General features: G+C 46.0%; 1 protein-coding gene across 1 annotated transcript in view; it reads right to left on the reverse strand.

Moving 5' to 3' along the window:
• Positions 1–21862, reverse strand: part of BRAF (B-Raf proto-oncogene, serine/threonine kinase) — a 1688602-nt gene that overhangs the window by 1405043 nt on the left and 261697 nt on the right. The window lies entirely within an intron of this gene.

Here is a 21862-nt window from a genome sequence, read left to right on the forward strand (position 1 = left end):
AGGAGTCTAAGGTTCTAGAGTCCTTGCCCGGGGGCGCCGAAGCATGCTCCCTAGAACTCTAAGCCTTCTTTAGGGCCAGATCCACAACTCCAGAGTCATGAGGCAACTGTGTGCGCATCAGCTCTGGGTCCCCATGGATCCGGTACTGGGACTTGATCTTCTTGGGAATGTGGGGATTAGTTAGAGGCTTGGTCCAGTTCGCCAGCAATGTCTTTTTTAGGACATGGTGCATGGGTACAGTGGACGCTTCCTTAGGTGGAGAAGGATAGTCCAGGAGCTCAAACATTTCAGCCCTGGGCTCGTCCTCCACAACCACCGGGAAGGGGATGGCCGTAGACATCTCCCGGACAAAGGAAGCGAAAGACAGACTCTCGGGGGGAGAAAGCTGTCTCTCAGGAGAGGGAGTGGGATCGGAAGGAAGACCCTCAGACTCCTCGTCAGAGAAATATCTGGTGTCTTCTTCCTCTTCCCACAAGGCCTCACCCTCGGTGTCAGACACAAGTTCACGGACCTGTGTCTGCAACCGTGCCCGACTCAACTCTGTGGAGCCACGTCCACGATGGGGGCGTCGAGAGGTAGACTCCCTCGCCCGCATCGGCGAAGCTCCCTCCGCCGACGTAGTCGGGGAGCCCTCCTGGGAGGCGACGGCAGCCGGTACCGCACGCGGCACCGACGCCGGAGACCTCACCCCGGGCGATGGACCAGCCGGCGCCAAGCTCGACGGTACCGGTGGCGCAAGCACCGCCGGTACCGGAGGGGTAGGGCGCAACAGCTCTCCCAGAATCTCTGGGAGAACGGCCCGGAGGCTCTCGTTCAGAGCGGCTGCAGAGAAAGGCATGGAGGTCGATGCAGGCGTCGACGTCAGAACCTGTTCCGGGCGTGGAGGCTGTTCCGGGCTGTCCAGAGTGGAGCACATCGACACCTCCTGAACAGAAGGTGAGCGGTCCTCTCGGTGCCGATGCCTACTGGGTGCCGACTCCCTCGGCGACCCAGAGCTCTCGGTGCCAACACGGGAAGGAGACCGATGACGATGCTTCTTCGACTTCTTGGAACGAAGCATGTCACCGGAGCTTCCCGGCACCGATGAGGAGGACGTAGAATCCAGCCGTCGCTTCCTCGGGGCCGAGGCCGAAGGAGGTCGGTCTCGGGGGGGCTGTACCGCAGGAGCCCTCAGGGTAGGGGGAGACCCACCCGAAGGCTCACCGCCACCAGCAGGGGAATGGACAGCCCTCACCTGCACTCCAGACGAAGCACCACCGTCCGACGACATCAGCAGACGAGGTCCCGGTACCACCGACGTCGACGCAGCTGTCCGATGTCTCAGCGCCGATGCAGAGGGCCGATGCCTCGATGCACTCGATGCACTGGCGGCCGAGGATGAAGGTCTGGACGCTGAAGACGTCGATGCACTCGATACCCCCGGTGCCGATGTCGACGAAGAGCCCGAGAACAAAACGTTCCACTGGGCCAATCTCGCTACCTGAGTCCGCTTTTGTAAAAGGGAACACAGACTACAGGCCTGCGGGCGGTGCCCTGCCCCCAAGCACTGAAGACACGACGCATGCCTGTCAGTGAGCGAGATGACCCGGGCGCACTGGGTGCACTTCTTGAAGCCGCTGGGAGACTTCGATGTCATGGGCGGAAAAATCACGCCGGCGAGATCAAAAGTCGAAATGGCGGAAAAGGCACCACAAAAACAAGGGGAAGAAAACTTCGACCTGAGGCCTAAAAGCGGCCTACCCTGACGACGAAAGAAAACTTACCGGGGCGAAAAAGCTGGAAATATCGGGGGAAAAGAGACCGAAGAGTCCCTTCCCACACACAGAATGTTTTTTTTTTTTTTTTTTTTTAACACGAAGAGAACGCGCGAGGTCGACTTTGCGGGGCACGACACGGCGAAAACATGACTGTACCAAGCGTGGACAAAAGAAGACTGACGAACACGAGCCGGTTCAGGCGGGAAGACGGCCGCGCATGCGCGGTGCGCATGAGCGCGCGAGGACTAGCAAAGGCCTTTGCTAGTGAAGTTTCCGATTGGAGGGGCTGCCGTGGACGTCACCCATCAGTGAGAACAAGCAGCCTGCTTGTCCTCGGAGAATGTCCTTAGACATTTCCCGAACAAAAGATAAGAAAGACTCTCAGGTGGAGAAATTCTTCTTTCAATTGGTGGCGTAGGATCAGAGGGGACCCCACATGACTCTTCCTCTGAAAAATATCTAGGGTCTTCCTCCTCTTCCCATGAGCGCTCATCATTGGTATCAGACAAAAGCTCTCTAAGAGCAGCCCAAACCCGAGCCTGTCTCGACGTTGAGGAACGACGACCTCATGGGGGGTGTCGAGAGGTCGACCCCTGCCTGGACTCCAGCGAAGCTTCCTCCACCGACATTGAGGGGGAATCGACCCGGGTGGCGGCCGACGCCGATACCGCAAGCGGGGACCTCACCACAGGCGATGGCCCAGATGCCGCTTCCGCAGTCGGTACAGAAGGCAAAAGCACCCTCGACACCGAAGCAGATTGGCGCAGCAACCCTTCCTGAAGCTCTGGAAGAAGGGCCCTGATGCGCTCGTCGAGAGCTTCCATCGGAAAAGTCTGGGGGGCTGGTGCAGGAGTCGGCTGCAGAATCTGAGGGGGCTCAAGAGCCGGTATCAGGCTGTCAGATGACCGACGCATCGGCACTTACTGTATGGAGGGTGAGCAGTCCTCCCGGCGCCGACGCTTGTCAGGTGCCGACTCCCTCGGCTCACCGGAGCTCTCGGTACCGTGCATGGAAGGAGAACGATGATGGTGCTTCTTCGCCTTCACTCAACACCCGTCATCCAGACTCCTCGGTACCGATAAGGACGTGGAATCCTCACGCCTCCTCGGGGCTGCAGTCCCAGGGGCCTGCATAGCAGTAGGCCTCTAGACAGGTGGAGACCCACTCGCGCCTCAATGCTCCCAGCACGATGCGGTCATTCGGCAGCCATTATCTGTACTCTCGGTGTCGCTGCTTCCCTCGACGTCGATGCTGCCGACCTCGGTACCGATGTCGATGCCGACGTCGAAGGACCGGACCAATCAGAAAGAAGTTTCTCACGTTGAGCCTCCCGAGCCACTTGGGTCCGTTTCTTCATCAAAAGACAGAGCTTGCAGGCAGCTGGCAGATGGTTGGGCCCAAGGCACTGGAGACACCACACGTGGGGGTCGGTACCCGAGATTGTAGAAAAAATGTTTTGCTAACATAGGGTTTGCTAACATTGGGTTAATCATTCTTACACTTTTAAAATAAATGTAGACTCTCTGAAATGTAGATTCTCTGACCTTGTGTACAAGTAGAATATTACAAGTAAAGTAGAATGTGCCTAGATATGCTTGGGAGCCAGACAAGCAGACTAGTAGCCTAGAAATGTAACATGTTAGAAAATATGAAAGTGTTGACAGACACACAGGCACCAAGCTTCCTTTGTATCCCTGCACGTAGAAAATGTATAAGAGCAGAGGGGAGAATTTTTAGAGTCAGACAGCCTTCTGACTGCAGTTGGATCTGTCTCCTTGCAAGTAAATAAAAATGCTTAAACCTGACTTGGTCTGATGGTGTTCGAATGTTAATTAGAACTCTTTTAACAGCTTGGTCCTTTGAGCTCGAACCAATACATCTTCCTTTTGTTAGGGTCAGAACAGCTGTGCGTATGGATTTTGAATAAATCCTTGAATTAAAAGTCCCCCAGGCAACCAATCCTGTAAACAGGGGCCTGTTCTTCTGACACTTGGAAGACTGATGGTTTTCTTGTCTGTGTATCACGAATCTCAATTGGACCAACTTAGGTAAATGTGGTGTCTTGTTTGTCTTTTGAATTAGTGTGTCTTTTAAATTAGTAATTAAGATTTAGAGTGAGGACCCTTTTTCAACCTGGGGTTGCTATAGTATAAGAAAAAGTTCACGGTCTGGGACCCGCTTGTAAAAAAAGTGCGGACTTTTCTTTTTGTCTGGGACTGCTATAGAAGAGATCCGTGTTCTGGGACCCACTCAGAGTCCATAGTCAGTGTGAGAAGACTACAGGAATAAAATAACTCCCTGTGCATGTAAAAAGAGAGAGAGAGAGAGAGTTGGTAGGCATTTGGAATTCCTGAACTGACAGTTTCATAGCTATATAAAAAAAGTATGTTGTAACCTTGTTATGTGTGCATGTCTGTGTTGTGTTTTACGAGAACTCCAAAGCAAGGGATCCTTTGTGGGGATCCTACATTTATGCATAAATGTAAACCAGATACTGTATTTAAAGAAATGGAAAAATAAGTTTAGATTTGATGGGAAATTAACTGTTGCATCATGTTAGAAGTTATTACAAGATATAGGAAATTGTTAGATCACTAACCCTAAGCAGCCCAAGACTACTTCCTAGCATCCTGTAAAAAGAAAAAAAATTAATTGTACTGTCTCTGTTTTACCAAAAGCTTTGTATATGGAGCACCTGAATTTCATTGCTGGGGATAATGTTGTTTATTTTTCTTGAATCTATTTGTTAAAGAAATATGTCACTTATTCCTATTATGTTGCCAATTCATTCTTTTCAGTATTCATTCTTTTCTTTAATTCGTTTGGGTATATTATTGGAATTATTACTGAGCTCAAATACTTTGCATTCCATAATTACAGGTTCTTTTCCTTCAGAGAAAGAAAAACAAAACTCCCGTCAAGAATGCAGCCTTGATAGGATTTTCTTTTTACAGCTGATTCTGTCACATTACATTGAATTTCAATTGTGTGATTTACTAAAAGGTGCATGACAGAATTTTCTGAGGTATATGGGAAAGAAGGAAAAAAAATAAATAGGAACTATTTAGCTAAGCTTTCGGATTGTGTAGTTATTACAATTATTATATACCTTGCATATCAAGATTTTGTGCTGTTCCAGTGCCTTTCTAGGCAACTGCCTGGGTTGCCTCACTTTGTTTAAATTGCTTTCTCCTTTATTACATCGGATTTGAATTTGTACTCTTACAACTCACTTTTCTGCGCTTGGGTTCAAAGCATGTTGCATCTGATGTAATTTCACTGTGAGGTTTATAACAAAATAGGAATTCAGGGACTTACACCACCCATGTTACTAATCATGGGTAGAGTGGCAAAGTCCCTAAATGATGTAAATAAAGCCAAAGGTATCCCACACCCCAAAAAGTTAAATCATTGGCTGTCCTTGTTTCACTGGCTTGTATTAGAACTAAATTTATATCAAGGACCATGTCTTGCCTCAGATAACCCTCATGGTCAAGAAATTTATTAAAGAAAGAATAATAAACACAGTATGTGTCAGGTAATTGTATCCAATGTATAGTCTGGATCCAATTACAAATGGCCCATCCTCTGTGAGTAGGGAACTAGTGCATATTTTGAAATTGTATTGGGATGAAAAAGGTTTTTGCACAGCTCATGTATAGCTGCCTGACAGAATCAGCTCTATATCCTATATTATAATTCTCACCTCCAACGTTCTGACTTGCTGCCTGGGACCGTGGCTCATTCCGAGTTGGTCAGGACGGCTCCGTAGATCAGGCTGACATCACTGTAGCCATTATGATGTCAACTTCAGAACCCGGGGGAAAAAAAACATGCCTCACAGCTGATCCATGTCCAGAGGAGGGTCGCTGGACATGGGTGGCAGGAGGGGGGACAGGGGAGAGAGGAGGGTCGGACATAGGTGGCTGGAAGGGGGGCAGGGGAGAGAGGAGGGTCGCTGGACATGGGTGGCTGCAGGGGGGGCGGGGGGAAGAGGAGGGTCGCTGGACACGGGTAGCTGCAGGGGAGCCGAGGAAAACCTTGCTAGCGCCCGTTTCATTTGTGTCAGAAACGGGCCTTTTTTACTAGTATATACATATTTATTTTTCAATCATAGGCAGTCTGTCTCCATGTGTACGGTAATGTGATTGTTACATTTATTCCTAACTAAGCAAAAGAGAGAGAACTTTTTTCCTCCTCGCTTCTGGGCAGATACATTCATTTTAAACAGACACTGCATTCCTCTGCAATGTGTGGGTGTGAAAAAAGGTCCAGTTTGTGCTTTTCTTCAGGGACATATCAGCTGCCTGTAGCCATGTTCCTTTGCCTTTGATTAAGTACAATAACGGTTAGTGTTTTAAGAACATTATGCAAGTCTTATGGGTCTCGCCGGCTGTGCAAATCACAACTGCTTAATTGCATTACACCACATTTGTTTTCCTCCACTGCAGAGGAGGGATGCGATTTCCCCAGTTATTCATAAGACTTGCAGACTATTTCTTGCCTAATCTCTGTATCTACCTCGGATTTGTACAATAAATGTTTGTCTAGTGAAATATCCAACGTGTATGCATGTTCTGTACCCCAGGTAACTGAGATTTCAGAGAAATAAGTTTTAGGTTTTATGTGCCTTGCCTGAAATGGGTACTTCCTGGTTTGTTGGATTTTCGTTGTTTCAGTATGCAGTTGTTTGCTTGTCATCAATGTTTACTACCTCATGGCTATTGTCCGGCAGGCGGAACTTGCTGCTGTGGCTGCTATCCTGTTATTCAACAGCAGGGGGGGGGGGGGGGGGGGGTTCTTCCTCCCTTGCCAGATGATGTCACTCTTCTTTCTTATATTGATGACTTGCTCCCTCTGCTGACCCTTGTGTGTATTACACGCACCAGTTCGCATGGTAAAACTTTAATTTGTGTTTTCCAGGACCTCTTTCTCAACTTGAGCTATCCAACAACTCTTTGGCGATTGTGAGGCTTATTGGAACTTTTTAATTTTTATACCCTTTGGTATTGCATTAATATTCTCTTTTACTACCTGGTGCTTCTCCTTTGAAGGGACACTTTTGTATTGTCATGAGCTTCTGTATATCCTTGCATTTTATTGTGTTATTAGTAACAGGAAAGAGTTAATATTCTAATGTCCTCCTGTATTGGGTTTGCCTTATTTACATTTGCTGTTTTCTGATACAATTTTCACCTTTGTGATGTAGGTTTGTACCATATTATCAGCTGTACCTTGACAGCGCAGTTCCTCTTAACAGGATTTCCCAAAGTTAGCACTGAAAGGGTACTGATTCTTATCTGCAAATTACAGATTTTTGTTTTGATAATGAGATTTATGCAAGGAACCGTTTGTCTACTAAGGTACTTAATGTGTTTAATTCATCATGCTCATGATAAACATATGTCTGTGTTACTGTCCCATGGGAAATTGAGACTCCAGAGATACTGCCCCCCCCCCCCCCACCCTCCAGGATAAATGAATCTAGCTGAATGTTCAGATTAAGAAGTTGTTAACATTTTTAATGTACCTTGAATGAGAATGTTTTGTGCTGCTATAGAACATTTCTAGGCACCTGCCTACTTTGATGAAATCATCTTTGTTCTAATTTTTCTCCATAAATGAAATGTGCTTCGCTCATGATTTTGGGCAGACACTTAAACCTGGTTATCCAGAGAGGTGAGATGTACCATGATAAAGATTTAAATGTGTGTTTTGAATTTTAGGGAATCACAACTTCATGAAGATGGAAGAAATTTTCCAGTCATTCTTAGGTCATTTTATGTGAAAGGTTACTGAGATGTTTGAAGCTTGTAAAAGTTATTTACTGCCAATGTTCAAGTTGTGTGAACTGTTTAACAGTACATGTTGTGAATAATCACATGGCAGGAGTGCATGTTTATGTGCTACGAAAGTACACGGTAAGTTAGTTAGAAGGTCTGTGGAAGTGTTTGAACAGGACTATATTCTTTTGGGAAAGGCCAGAATAGAAATTCATTTTATTCTGAATTACCTATCAATAGAACTGAATAAAGCATAAAATCTGAGTATAGAATTGTCGCGTTCTCGAGGGCCTTGGCATTCTGTCAGGCTTCTTCCCCGGGAGCACTGGGTTCGTGAGTCCTTGGGCCACTACCGTGGAGCGGCAGGCAAAGTCACCTTCAAGGTAGAGACGAGGCAAGACTGGACTGGAACCCCGGACTGGAGTTCTGCACAGGAATACACAGGACTGGAATGCACCGGACGGGTGCGCACTGGAGTGGAGCCCGCTGAACTGGAACACACTGGAGTGGAGACCGCTGGACTGGAACCCACGGGACCGGAACCTGCTGGACAGGAACACACTGGACCTAGGCTTCACCTACGCTTAGCCACCGTTCCCCGAGGGTTAAGCCCTCAGGTTTGGGCAGTCAGCAGGGCTTACAGGAAAACCGGAACTGGGACTTGCAAGCAGGAACAACAGGAATCAGGATACAGAAGTGCCCCCAGGCACCTAGGCAAAAGCAAGGCAGACAGGCAGGGAATGTCCGGGTTCCGGCAATAGTCATGTCTGGCCACAGGCAGAGAATATCCGGGTTCAGGCAGTGGGCAGGTTCAAAGCAAGTCTCTGGGCAGGTGGCTGGCAAAGCAGTAGTCAGGTTCAAAGCAAAGGCTCTGGGCAGGCGGCTAGCAAAGCAGTAGTCAGGTTCAAAGCAAGTCTCTGGGCAGGCGGCTAGCAAAGCAGTAGTCAGGTTCAAAGCAGGTCTCTGGGCAGGCGGCTAGCAAAGCAGTAGTCAGGTTCAGGCAATGGTCAGGACAAGGAGCAAGCAGAGAATATCTGGGTACAGGCAGTGGTCAGGTCAAGGAGCAAGACTATGGCTGGAGCTCCAGTAGCAAGGAGCACTGGCAACAGACAGAACTAGGGCTGAAGTTCCAGAAGCAAAAGAAAACACACGGGAAAACCAGAAAGCTAAACACAAGAAGACTAGAAAAGCTGTACACAAGCTAACAAGCAAAGCTGTGCCCAAGCTAACTAGTCATACACTAGGAACTCACACAAAGCAAACACAGGAGAACTAGTAAAGCTGTACACAAGCCAACAAGAAAGGCTATGCCCAAGCTACTAGTAGCAAGCTAGAAACTCACACTGAACTGGACAAGGTAGCAGTTCACAGAACACTCTAACATACCAGGGACCTTAGATGATGCAAAGGCTGCAGTCTCTAAGTGCTTAATAAAGTCCTTCAACACCAGAGGCGCAGCTGCAGCAATCTCTAAGTAACTACGGAGGCTGTTCAGGCACAAACCACAGAGCAGGCAGAAAGCACAGTGAAACACAGAGATGCTTCCCACACTCAGGTGTACTGTAGTGAAGCAATTAGAGTCATGCTGGAAGCAGCCAGCACAGAGAGAGAGAGAGAGAGCTAACCCAGGCAACACCCAGAGGTGCAGTATAGTGAGGCAATTAGTGTCATACTGCTGGATGCAGCCAGCCCAGGGAGCCAGAGCTAGCTCAGAAAGGACAGACAGAAGAAACAGGAACCAGCTAGGAAGCTGACCCCCAGGAACAAGGTAAGTCTGAGAGTGGTCACGGCCATAGACGTGACAAGAATTGAGCTAATGGCATTTTGTTAAAGATTTGACCACACATTGAATGAATTATTATCCTTTATGCCCTGAGGCCTAAATAGAGGCCCTCATTGCCCTGCTCTGGTTAAATGATTTATTGTTTGGAGTCATTTTTTTTTTAAATTTATAGAAGTCTTTATTAGATGTCATTTAGACAAAGCAAACCAAGAACAGTGCATAACATTTCACACCATAACAAATCTGCAGTAAGTGTAACAAAATACCAGATAGTAACAAGGAGAACTGCACTATTCCATCATCCAATTATACTTCAGAATTTAACAGTTTTTTGAAAAGTTATTTAAGCCCTTTCTGGAGCCTTATGGAATCCTTAGTCTCCCCCTCTCCCCTCCCTCCACTCCCTCCCTCCCTCCCCCCCCCTCCCCCCCTTGCATTTCAATTAAGTAATTATCCAGAACAAGCATTCAAAAAAGATCTCCATACTTTGTCCCACTTAGGCAGGGTTTTCTTTTTAACTGCTGTCAATCGCTCCATCTCACATATATAATGCACCTTTGTAATCCAACCCACCAATGAGGGTACTAGCGGAGATTTCCAACTTCTGGCCAGGTTTATACGAGCTGCCTGTAAGGCCCCTCTCACCATATACCATTGGCTACTCGTTAAGCCCGTGGGTCTCTGGCCCAATAAGAAGATTAAAGGATGCCACTGCACAGGTCTGCCCACCCAGGCCTGAAGGCGAAACCGGACTCCCCTCCAGTATGCTACAGCTTTAGGACAGGACCACCAAATGTGACCCATTGTCCCCTCTCCTCCACAATTTCTCCAACAACTCGCTGTTACATTAGGGAACATTTGGTGCAATCGTTGCGGAGTAAGATACCACCTATAGAATACCTTAAGCGAGTTTTCCTTGACAGCCACTGCTATAGTGGATTTCAAGATACCCTTCTCCAATTGCAACCAATCCGTTTCAGGTAAAGTGAAGTTCAGCTCCTGCTCCCATCTTCTACGATGCAAGTGGGAAGGTTTTAATTGTATCCCCAAATAGCCATAAAGATAAGTTATCAATCCACGTGTACTGCGAGAGTCCACACACACTTCTTCTAAGGGATGGACCTCTCTCCTTCGGCACTCCACATATGCGGGTTCTTTCAGAAAGTGTATCAATTGCCCATAGGCATAATGTTCACAAGTGTGAAGCCTATAGTCCGCCACCAATGTCTCAAAGGGCACCAACTTTTCACCTACATATAGTTGACCGAACATTTCCACACCCGAGGTAGCCCATTTACGAAAAACCGTATTCCCCATTCCCGGGCCAAACATAGGATTGTCAACAATCGGGGCCAACCCCGACACAAGAGGTCGGCGCTCTTGGAACATTCGGTCCCAATAATAGAATGTAGCCTGTATCATCGGCGGAAATCGTTCAACCTGTCCCCTATATTTAGCCGGTAGCCACATCAGGTGCCCCAGTCTACGAGAGCCAATCAAGTCTTGTTCAAGATGGACCCATAACTTATGATCTGCCCTTCGGAACCATTCCACAGCCGATCTAGCCTGCGCTGCACAATAATACCAGTACAGGTTAGGCACTCCAAGACCTCCCTCTCGCTTGCTTCTATACAAGAATGCTCTTGGCAAGCGTGGTCGTTTCTGGTGCCAAACAAAACGAATCAGGCCATCCTGAAGCTTAGATATGAATGCCCTGGGGACCCGCAGCGGCAGCACCTGGAATAAGTATAGCAGATGGGGTAATATATTCATTTTAAGTGCAGCTATGCGTCCCAACCAGGACAATTCCAACGAATCCCATCTGTCTAAATCCCTCAGGACCTCTTTCTGAAGAGCTGGGTAGTTAACCGCAAACAGGTCCGCTAGGTTCCCAGGGATCTGTACCCCCAAGTATCTAATGTCTCGGTCAGTCCACTTAAATGCAAAGGAGGCCCTCAACGCCTCCAAACGCTCCTGCGATATCCCCACTGCTAATCCCACAGACTTCCCCGCATTGAGTTTATAGCCAGATACCCTAGAGTAGGTTCCTATCTCTTTCATTAAGTTTGGAAGGGAAATCACTGGATTAGTTAAGGACAGGAGCACATCATCCGCAAATAGAGCAATCTTATATTCCTTATCCCTCACCCGCACTCCAGTTATATCTACATTCTCCCGAATGGCAGCCGCCAGGGGCTCCATCGCCAGAGCGAACAGCAGAGGCGACAGAGGACATCCCTGACGAGTGCCACGGCCCAGTTCAAACATTTGCGAGTTACCACCATTCACTCTTACACAGGCCCGAGGCGAGGTGTATAGTGCCTGAATCCATGTTCTAAAATAAGGACCAATTCCCACTCTATTCAAAACCTTATCCAGATATCCCCAGTGGACTCGATCGAAGGCCCTCTCCGCATCCAATCCCAGTAAAACCACTGGCAAGGCCCTCGACCGAGCCACAAAGAGCAGATCCAGTGTTCTACGGATGTTGTCCAGGGCCTGTCTGTTTGCTACAAAACCAACTTGGTCGGGGTGCACCTGGCTAGGCAGCATATCACCCAATCGATTTGCCAGGGTCTTGGCCAATATTTTTACGTCGGTATTGAGAATCGAAATGGGGCGGTAAGAGGCGCATTCCGTATTATCTTTCTCTGGCTTTGGTATCACCGCCACCCATGCTTCCATCATCGATGGCGGGAAAGGCGAACCCTCACGTACCGAATTAACAACCAACGTCAAATAGGGTGCCAGTTCTCCCCCAAAAAGCTTAAAAAACTCATTAGTAAATCCATCTAATCCCGGTACTTTCCCCGTTGGGAGTGCTTTAATAACTCGAATTACTTCCTTCACTGTCACCGGGGCTTCCAACACTTTTTTCTGAGAGTCAGTTAGCGCCGACATACCCAGGTCTGCCAAATATTGGTCAATGGCTTCAGTCTGTACAGCAGCATCCTCCTTATAAAGGTTCTCATAGAAGTGGGCAAACCGCTCTCTAATCTTATCTGATGTATGCAGCATGGAACCCCTGGCATCTTTCATTCTCAGGATGTGTCTATCTGCCCTCATTTTCCTTAATTTAGTGGCCAGCAACCTGCCTGGTTTATTTGTAAATTCATAATGAACTTGTCGCAGGCGTGCATTTACAAACTGCAAAGTCTCATCATGTAAAGCTGCGAGCTCCAATCTTATTGCTTGCAGTTTGCGGAAGTCAGCCACTGAGCCATAGGCCCTATACCTGTCTTCCAGGGCGCCTAACCGCTCCATGCACTGAGCTAATCTTACTTTATGGGTTCTAGATCTTTGGCTTGCACATTTTATAAAGTAACCTCTAGATACAGCCTTAAATGCATCCCACACTATACCCAGTGTTGGCCCTGAATCCAGGTTGATATCAAAGTACTCCTTCAACACAGAACGAAAGTTAGTTACAATTTCTGGGTCCTGTAGTAAACAGTTGTTAAAAGTCCACCTTCTATCGCGCATCTCTTCCTTCAATGAGGAGATTATTGTCCACACAGGGGCGTGGTCTGAAATTGTCGTGTGTCCTATGTATGATCCCCCCCCCCTCTTCTGAGAAACCCTTATCCAAAAAAATATAATCCAGTCGGGAGTGAGAGAAGTGAACATGTGAATGAAATGTATAGTCTCTTCCCCCCGAGTGGTCAAGTCTCCAAACATCATAAAGTCCCATAGTCGTTACAAAATTCCCCAGGGCTTTGGAAATTCTATAGTCATTAGGGGAGGGTGCAGTGGTCTTATCCAACCTAGGCTGCATAGTAGCATTAAAGTCCCCCGCCACTATCACCGTACCCCGAGCAAAGTTCTGCAACTCCTTCTGAAGGTGTAGGAAAAATCTCTCCTGTCGTTCATTGGGAGCATAGACACTCGCCAGCGTATATTCCTTATTATCCAGCTTAACATGCAAGAATAGAAAACGACCCTCTGCATCCCTCTTGGAGTGCAGAAGTTGCATCTGTACATTTTTGTGGAACATAATAGCCACTCCCCTTTTCTTGACACCTTTCACATCAGAAGCATAAAAGATTTTTGGGTACTGCATAGAGGTCAGCAAATGTTCATGCTTTTTATGTAAATGAGTTTCTTGTAAGAATACCACTTGAGGACCCATTAACTGCAATTCCTTAAATAAGGAATGTCTTTTAAATGGGGTATTTAAACCTTTGATATTATATGTGAGGATTTTAAAATCAACCATCTACCTCATTCTTTGTGGAACACTTGCTGGACAAATAAATTTTTTGCTGCTCCCCTATTTCCCTTGACTCCCTCCTCTCCCCTCGAACTATCTGTCCTTTACTTACCCACTCCCTCCCTCCCACAATTCCCCTCCTCCCTGACAACCCCCCACCAAACAGCGCATTAAGCCACTGAATGGGATAGCAGAGGAACAATGACCCCGGAACCAAATGCATACCCCCCAAACCCTCCCCCCCCTCCCCCCCCCACCTTTAATTTTAATCTTTACATTATCCTTCTGCTTTCGCAACTCACAAAACATTTAAATTTGAGCAAGTCAAGCACCCTTTGCATATTAACAGCCATCCAAGTTTTATCCAACCATATCAAACTACCAGTCTCAAGTTTGGCTGCTCGCTGCATTCTCCACTCTCTGCCACTTTTGGAACCTTTTCTTGGTAGAGGGTGCCATCGCAACCGGCAAGGTTTCTTTAAGAGCTAAACCAGCCTCGTGCAGATATTTCCACGCAGCTTCCACCGAGCGGCAGCGGAGTTGTTCCCCTTTAAGGGTAAAACAGATTGCAAAGGGAAAAGTCCATCGGTAAGCAATTTTCTCTTTCACCAAAATCTCAATTACTGGCTTCATTGCTCGCCTCTGAGTTAAAGTAAACAAAGAGAGGTCTTGGAAAATATAAACTCGGGAGTCCTTATATTGTAAAACCGGATTCTGACGAGCTCTCTGCCATAGCTGATCTTTAACCGCATAGGTGGAAAAACGTACTACAATATCTCTTGGTTTATTATCTCTGGGTTTACCCAAAGCTCTGTGTGCACGTTCTATTCCCAGTATTTCAGCATCAAAGGTCTTGCCCATGAGTTGCTCACATAAGGTCCGCACTATGGCTGGAACGTTCTCTTTGTCGCCATTTTCCGGCACTCCTCGAAATCGAAGGTTCTGGCGACGTCCGCGATTTTCAATATCGTCGAGTTTGTGTTTCAAATCTTCAGCTTGTGCAGCTAATTTAGCCACATTCACTTCCATGCCCTCGTACTTTTCCGCTTGTTCGTCGACTCGCTCTTCAAGCGTTTCAACTCTGCCCCCAAGTTCTCTCAGTTCAACGCTGAGCGCGTCCACGTGCTCCAGGATCTCGTCCTTAGAGGCGCGAATCTCTGCCCTTATTGCCTCCAAACACTTTGTTAAGTCCTGTGGGCTCTTAGATTTAGCTCCACGCTCACCTCGTCCTACTTGTGAGGAGCCCGAATCAGACCCCGAAGACTCCCGTGCGGCAGGGGAAGCATGGCGCGAAGAGCCCCGCACTGACTTTCGGACTGCCGTCCGTTCGCTGTCCTGCGGGACCGCTGATGTTTTCTTACTCATTTTACCCCTCAAGGTGCAGATAAGTCTCCGGGAGTCTGGCAGATGTAGTTTTGAAGGAAAATATAACGCTTTTTGCTGTAGAAAGGTGGGAAGGTTCGGGAGCTAGTAGCTTAAGCGGCCATTCAGCTCCGTGACGTCACTTCCTCCTCGTTTGGAGTCATTTTTCTTGTTTTTTCAGGTTCATCAAATTGTCCTTTCACCTTAGTTGACCCCTTCCAGTACAGGCAGGACATGACATCATTTGAACCGTGATCACTGACAGCACTAGTCTTCGCTGCAAATATGTTAGGCCTGCTGTCTCACCATTTCTGAAGCAAGCCTGACCACTGCAGTCTCCTCTGTTCTCAGGGTTGTTGCCTATTACTGCAATGAACATAGTAACATAGTAGATGACGGCAGAAAAAGACCTGCACGGTCCATCCAGTCTGCCCAACAAGACAAACATATGTGTATACCTTACCTTGATTTGTACCTGCCTTATTCAAGGCACAGACTGTACAAGTTTGCCCAGCAGTACTTCCCGCCTCCCATCACCGGCTCTGGCACAGACCGTATAAGTCTGCCCTCCACTATCCTTGCCTCCCAACCACCACCCCTGTTCCCCCCACCCGCTCCGCCACCCAATTTCGGCTAAGCTTCTGAGGATCCATTCCTTCTGCACAGGATTCCTTTATGCATATCCCACGCATGTTTGAATTCTGTTACCGTTTTCATCTCCACAACCTCCCGCAGGAGGGCATTCCAAGCATCCACCACCCTCTCTGTGAAAAAATACTTCCTGACATCTTTCCTGAGGCTGCCCCCCTTCAACCTCATTTCATGTCCTCTCGTTCTACCGCCTTCCCATCTCCGGAAAAGATCTGTTTGCGGATTAATACCTTTCAAATATTTGAACGTCTGTATCATATCACCCCTGTTCCCCCTTTCCTCCAGGGTATACATGTTCAGGTCAGCAAGTCTCTCTTCATACGTCTTGGAACGCAAATCCCGTACCATTCTCGTAGCTTTTCTTTGCACCGCTTCCATTTTTTTAACATCCTTCGCAAGGTACGGCCTCCAAAACTGAACACAATACTCCAGGTGGGGCCTGACCAACGACTTGTACAGAGGCATCAACACTTCCTTTCTTCTGCTGATCACACCTCTCTCTATACAGCCTAGCAACCTTCTCGCTACGGCCACCGCCTTGTCACACTGTTTCATCGCCTTCAGATCCTCGGATACTATCACCCCAAGATCCCTCTCCCCCTCAGTACCTATCAGACTCTCCCCGCCTAACACATAAGTCTCTCTTGGGTTTCTACTCCCTAAGTGCATCACTTTGCATTTCTTTGCATTGAATTTTAATTGCCAAACCTTAGACCATTCTTCTAGCTTCCTCAGATCCTTTTTCATGCTTTCCACTCCCTCCCGGGTGTCCACTCTGTTGCAAATCTTAGTATCATCCGCAAATAGGCAAACTTTACCTTCTAACCCTACGGCAATGTCACTCACAAATATATTGAACAGAATCGGCCCCAGCACCGATCCCTGAGGCACTCCACTACTCACCTTTCCCTCCTCCGAGCGAACTCCATTTACCACCACCCTCTGTCGTCTGTCCGTCAACCAGTTCCTAATCCAGTTCACTACTTCGGGACCTATCTTCAGCCCATCGAGTTTATTTAAGAGCCTTTTTAGAATTGTAACCTTTATATCCTCATGCCTATAAACAACTCTGTTAAGTTTGCACCATTGCTGGAAGGAGATTTTGGTTGAACTCATTTTGCTGGATAAACTGCTAAACTCTACTCCAGCATTTAAACTGGTGGCCAGTATAGGAATATTGAATTTGTATAATCTTAAATAATGATACATTTTCAATTGTAATGATTTCTTTTTGCTTACTAGGTATAAACTCATATGTGCATTCCTTTATTCGGTTAAGCATCATCAGTCTTAACACCTCTGAAGCCACTGATTGTTTCCTGTATGATATTGTTTCTATGCATATTTCTATGGTATCTCATGTATTGTCCCATGTTGCAAAAAAAACAAGATACTAAAGTTCCAATTGTAAATGACTTGCAATGAATTGTAAAGTTCTCATCTGCCAATGTGGATACAGCAGGAGTTGGAGGTAAAGAATGTTTACAGAGAATTAGAGAAAGAGGGGTGAAGGGCCTCCTGATCTGTATGTACTGAACGTGGGGAGAGAGGAAATATCCCCATTTGACACTGAATGATATGTATTTTAATGAAACAAATTCTGTACTAGTATTTTCTTCCTCTTTATCTCATTTAAGGGTTACTGGCCCAAATTCCACCAATTGAATTTGCTGTTAACTGGGAGAGTGGGTACTGGTCAATACCAAGCTACAGTCCTCCTGAAAAAAAAAAGGTCCTTCTCAAACCTTGCTGGATACCAGGATCAAGGGACCAGTAGCGACCCCTGCAAATTCCCCTCTGGATGGATAGAGATAAAAGACAGAGGAATGAAGATTGAAGGAAAGAAAAGGGGGAAAAAACTATATGGATAACCCCTACGACAGACCTGCTTTGAGCTGGGATCCAGGCCCTGATGATAATCCTGCCTGGGATCCGGTGACCAGGTTTTGTACACTGTGTGAACCCTTACTAGACACTTGGACTACAGGACCAGGGACATCCATTATAGGGGAAGAGCACATCCTCCATGGGTGTGCTACCATAAGGATTGAACAGGGACACATATCAATACCCTGACCCCACACGGGTGAATTGGTACATATGAAATGCTGGGAGGGGATTGGCAACCTTGGTACTTTCTTAGAAAAAAGTGGAATCAAGTAATTGAGTTGTTTAACCTTGTTAAGATTAGCACACGGTCTTCCTTTACCATAGGGGCAATACCAGTACCTCTCCCTTGAATAAGGTGTTACTGTATATCTCCTATATAATAATAATGAGCCATGGACCAAGCCATGACTCAACAGGAGGGAACATCATGCGGGTTTTCTTTATAATACTGTTACTGTAAAAAAAAATGTTTTCTACATATGTTTTCCAAATGGGTAGAAAACGTTCCCAGGTAAAACAGCTGATGCCCTGGCAGTAGCTAAAGCTTTGATACAAGAAGTCATACCATGGTATGGTACTCCAGAGAGAATTTATAGTGACAATGGTCCCTACTTTGTAAACTCCATTGTTTCTCTGTTAGGGAAACAATTGGCCATTGACTTGAGGAACCATTGTGTCTACCACCCCGTCAGTGGGGTTGGTGGAAAGACACAGTGGAATCTTCAAAAGCAGATTGAGAAGGATAATGGCAGAAACTGGGAAAAATTGGATGTACTGCCTCACCTTGGCCATGTATATAACACCAGCAGGGAGGACAGGATTAACTCCCTTTGAAATTCTGTTTAGAAGGTAGTATGCGATCCCTCAGTTTGCCTCGTTAGAAAAGAGTCATGAGGAGGCTGAGGAATCACTGGCAACATATATGAAGAAAATGTTTCTAATGTCATTTTTATGTTTTCCATAAAGCGGATGATAATCTACCTTTATAATAACATCTCTGTCCTGCTTTTCCCAGGCACTGCCAGATAGAAGGGGGTGCATAGGATCAGAGCATAAGAACCCCAGGGCCTTGAAGATAATTCTTTCCAAATTGAGGCCTTAACAACTGCTGCTTTAAAGCTGCAAAACCATACTTCCTGCTACAATATATCTGAAGTCTGCTACCATCTGAGAACATTTTAACCCTGTCATGTCTGTTTTGAGTTGGGATCCTGGTCCTGATGATGGGACTGTCCTACTTAACACTTCTGGCTGATCTCATATAAGATACTAGATAGAGATTAGCACCCTTGGTTAATTATTGCAATTACTCAAGGGTACCAAAGTGATGAATCCAACTTGCCACATTCTGGGCTTGCTCTTCCCAATTTTGCTAAAAGAAGCCAGGACCCCTCCTATGTTCAAAACTCCACCTCCTAGGTCCTACTTAAGGTCATCAAGAAAAAAAACAAAATAAAACTGAAAATTAGGCAACCAGAGTAAACCAACTTCTCGCAAGGGTAAGCCCGGCTACAAAGGGGAGGTGCTTCAATAGGAACCCTCACCTCAAACCCCGTGAAGAAATAATAACCCAAGCGAGAATTTAGGGTCGAAATTGAGGCCTATACATCTGATCCAGATGACCCATGTAAACAATTGACTGAGACAACAGTGTGGAGTCCTTTCGGATGACTGGAAGGGAGGAGAGCAATTAGGACCTTGACTAACAGATAGAGGACAGTCAGGTTGGTCCTAGGAGCAATTTGTGGTATAGCCCTTATCATCCTCCTGCTCCAGGTCATAGATGCAGTGAAAAGGACATCAAATTCTGGAGACCAGAAAAAGAATAATTCCCAAGACCACTTAGCTTTTCCTGCCTAAAGTGATCAGGTTTGAAAATCTGACTACGAAAGAAAAAACAGAACCCTAAATACCATCTTATTGGTCCCAGAAGGAGGAGCTAATGTTTGGTGGATGTGTGGAGACCTCCTTCAGACCCCATCCTCCACAAGTGTGGCACAGGGAGTGTGTATTAGTACAAGTTGTTATGCTCTCATATGTTAACACCGGAACGGCCAGAATCAATTCCACACAAAATGAAGAGGACAGTAACACCAGGCGGATCATTTGTCCCACATACATCAGGTTGCCTTGAGGGGTACTCAATAACAATTAATAAAAAATGTGGATTGGATCAACTATATCTATTACAACCAACAGAGGTTTGTTGACTACATTCGAGATGCTGTACAAGGAATTGCTGAACAGCTAGATGGCACTTCAATAATGACGTGGCAGAATCGACTGGCATTGGACATACTGCTGGCGGAAAAAGGTGGAGTTTGCCAGATGTTTGGAGAATTTTGTTGTACATATATCCCAAACAATACAACCCCCGATGGAAGTATTACCAAGGCATTGGTCAGACTGACAGCCTTATCAAAAGAACTAGCAGAGAATTCAGGCTTTAATGACCCATTTAACAAATGGATGGAAGTTTGGTTTGGAAATTGGAGCAGCCTGATTTCTTCAACATTGACTTCTGTTGCTGTGGCCGCACGCGGCCTATTCCAAAGACTCATTGATGCGACCGTGACAAAGACCATGTACCAGTATGAAGAGCCTGATGATAAGGACAATAGCCAGGCCTAGACTATATAGCTTCCATTTGTATATAACAATCTCAAGACTACATGAATTTCCAGGACTGAAAGATGGAGTCTTGGAGAGGAATCTACCTTAGAGACTTGAGTAAAATATGTAATAATGATAAACAGGAAGGAAATGTAGAAAAAATGTTTTGCTAACATAGGGTTAATCATTCTTACACTTTTAAAATAAATGTAGACTCTCTGAAATGTAGATTCTCTGACCTTGTGTACAAGTAGAATATTACAAGTAAAATGGAATGTGCCTAGATATGCTTGGGAGCCAGACAAGCTGACTAGTAGCCTAGAAATGTAACATGTTAGAAAATATGAACGTGTTGACAGACACACAGGCACCAAGCTTCCTTTGTATCCCTGCACGTAGAAAATGTATAAGAGCAGAGGGGAGAATTTTTAGAGTCAGACAACCTTCGGACTGCAGTTGGATCTGTCTCCTTGCAAGTAAATAAAAATGCTTAAACCAGACTTGGTCTGATGGTATTCGTGAGTATGATAATTAGAACTCTTTTAACAGAGATGGTCCGGTGGCAGCGAGTACAATGCTTGAAGCCGCTGGGAATCCTCAATGACATGGACAGGAAAACAGCGGCTGCAAAATTAAAATACTCGATGGTGCCAAAAAAAAAGGCACAAAAAAGGAAAAAATCGCCCGGCTAAGCAGCCTAAAGGGCGGCCACGATGAAAAAATAAGGAAACTTAAAAAGGTGAAGAAAACCTAATAAGTAAGGGGAAAAAAGGGTCTTTTCTTCTTTTTTTTATTATATCGAAGAGGAAAAAGTTTAAAGAAGAAAAAGAAAAAAGGGGAAGCAGTTACCCGAGTCTCCTGAGCCAAAAAAAGCAGTCCAAAAAAGACATGTATCTTCGATCGTGGATCAAAAGAAATTGAGGAAGGCACGCTCACGTCGCGGGCGGGAAGCCATTTGCGCATGCTCAGAGTGTTCGTCCCGCGTGACGGAGCGTTCTGGAAAGATCTTCTTTTTGCTGTGCAAATTTTTTCCCAATCTCCTGGGCCGTCATGGACGACGACCCAGTTGTGAGTATAATCCAGCCTGCTTGTCCTTGGAGAAACCTTTGATTCTCCTGATAAAGCCGTGGAGTGGATTAACTCTTTGCAGAATGCTTCTGCACCACTTTTAGGACAATGTTGGAAGTGATCGTATATTTTCCTGCAAGTTTTGAGGATAACGGTGAAAAAAAAATTTAGGGGAGCAACTGAGTGGGTAAAAACTGTACAACAGGGAATTGTGTGTTTTGAGAGTTTTGAGAGTCAACTATACGAATTAACTTCGAGACTACCAGCACTTAGGGGAGTACAGTGGGAGTCACTCTTGAAGACAGATTGTTTTAAAGATTCTAGGCTATATTGTTTATGTTGTTCTATAATATGTAATAAATATTTATGTATTATTAAGTGATTCTTGATTTTGTGGATTTAATTTGTACTAGCACTTTATAGATTGTGAACCCAGTCAAATTTTTCAATGAATATTCATGAGAGAAATTTGCATGCAGTGTAAGCAGTATATGCACATTTCTCATTAATATTCATTGTGGATATCCTGAAAACCTGACTGGCTGGGGTGTCTCCAGGACCAGGTTTTGGAACCACTGACCTACATATTGGTCTGGGTAGCTTCTCTGACTGAGAAGGAACTTACTTTTAAGAGAAAGGCTGCTTAGAGGCTTCTGGCAGCGGACTAGTAGGCTCCTACTTCTGTACAGGCATTTCTTCCCAGTCTATCTAGTCCTTAGGATCCCACTCTTTATGCCCCAATACA

Source organism: Microcaecilia unicolor, chromosome 10, assembly GCF_901765095.1.
Source record: "Microcaecilia unicolor chromosome 10, aMicUni1.1, whole genome shotgun sequence".
In the NCBI taxonomy this organism is placed as follows: Eukaryota; Metazoa; Chordata; class Amphibia; order Gymnophiona; family Siphonopidae; genus Microcaecilia; species Microcaecilia unicolor.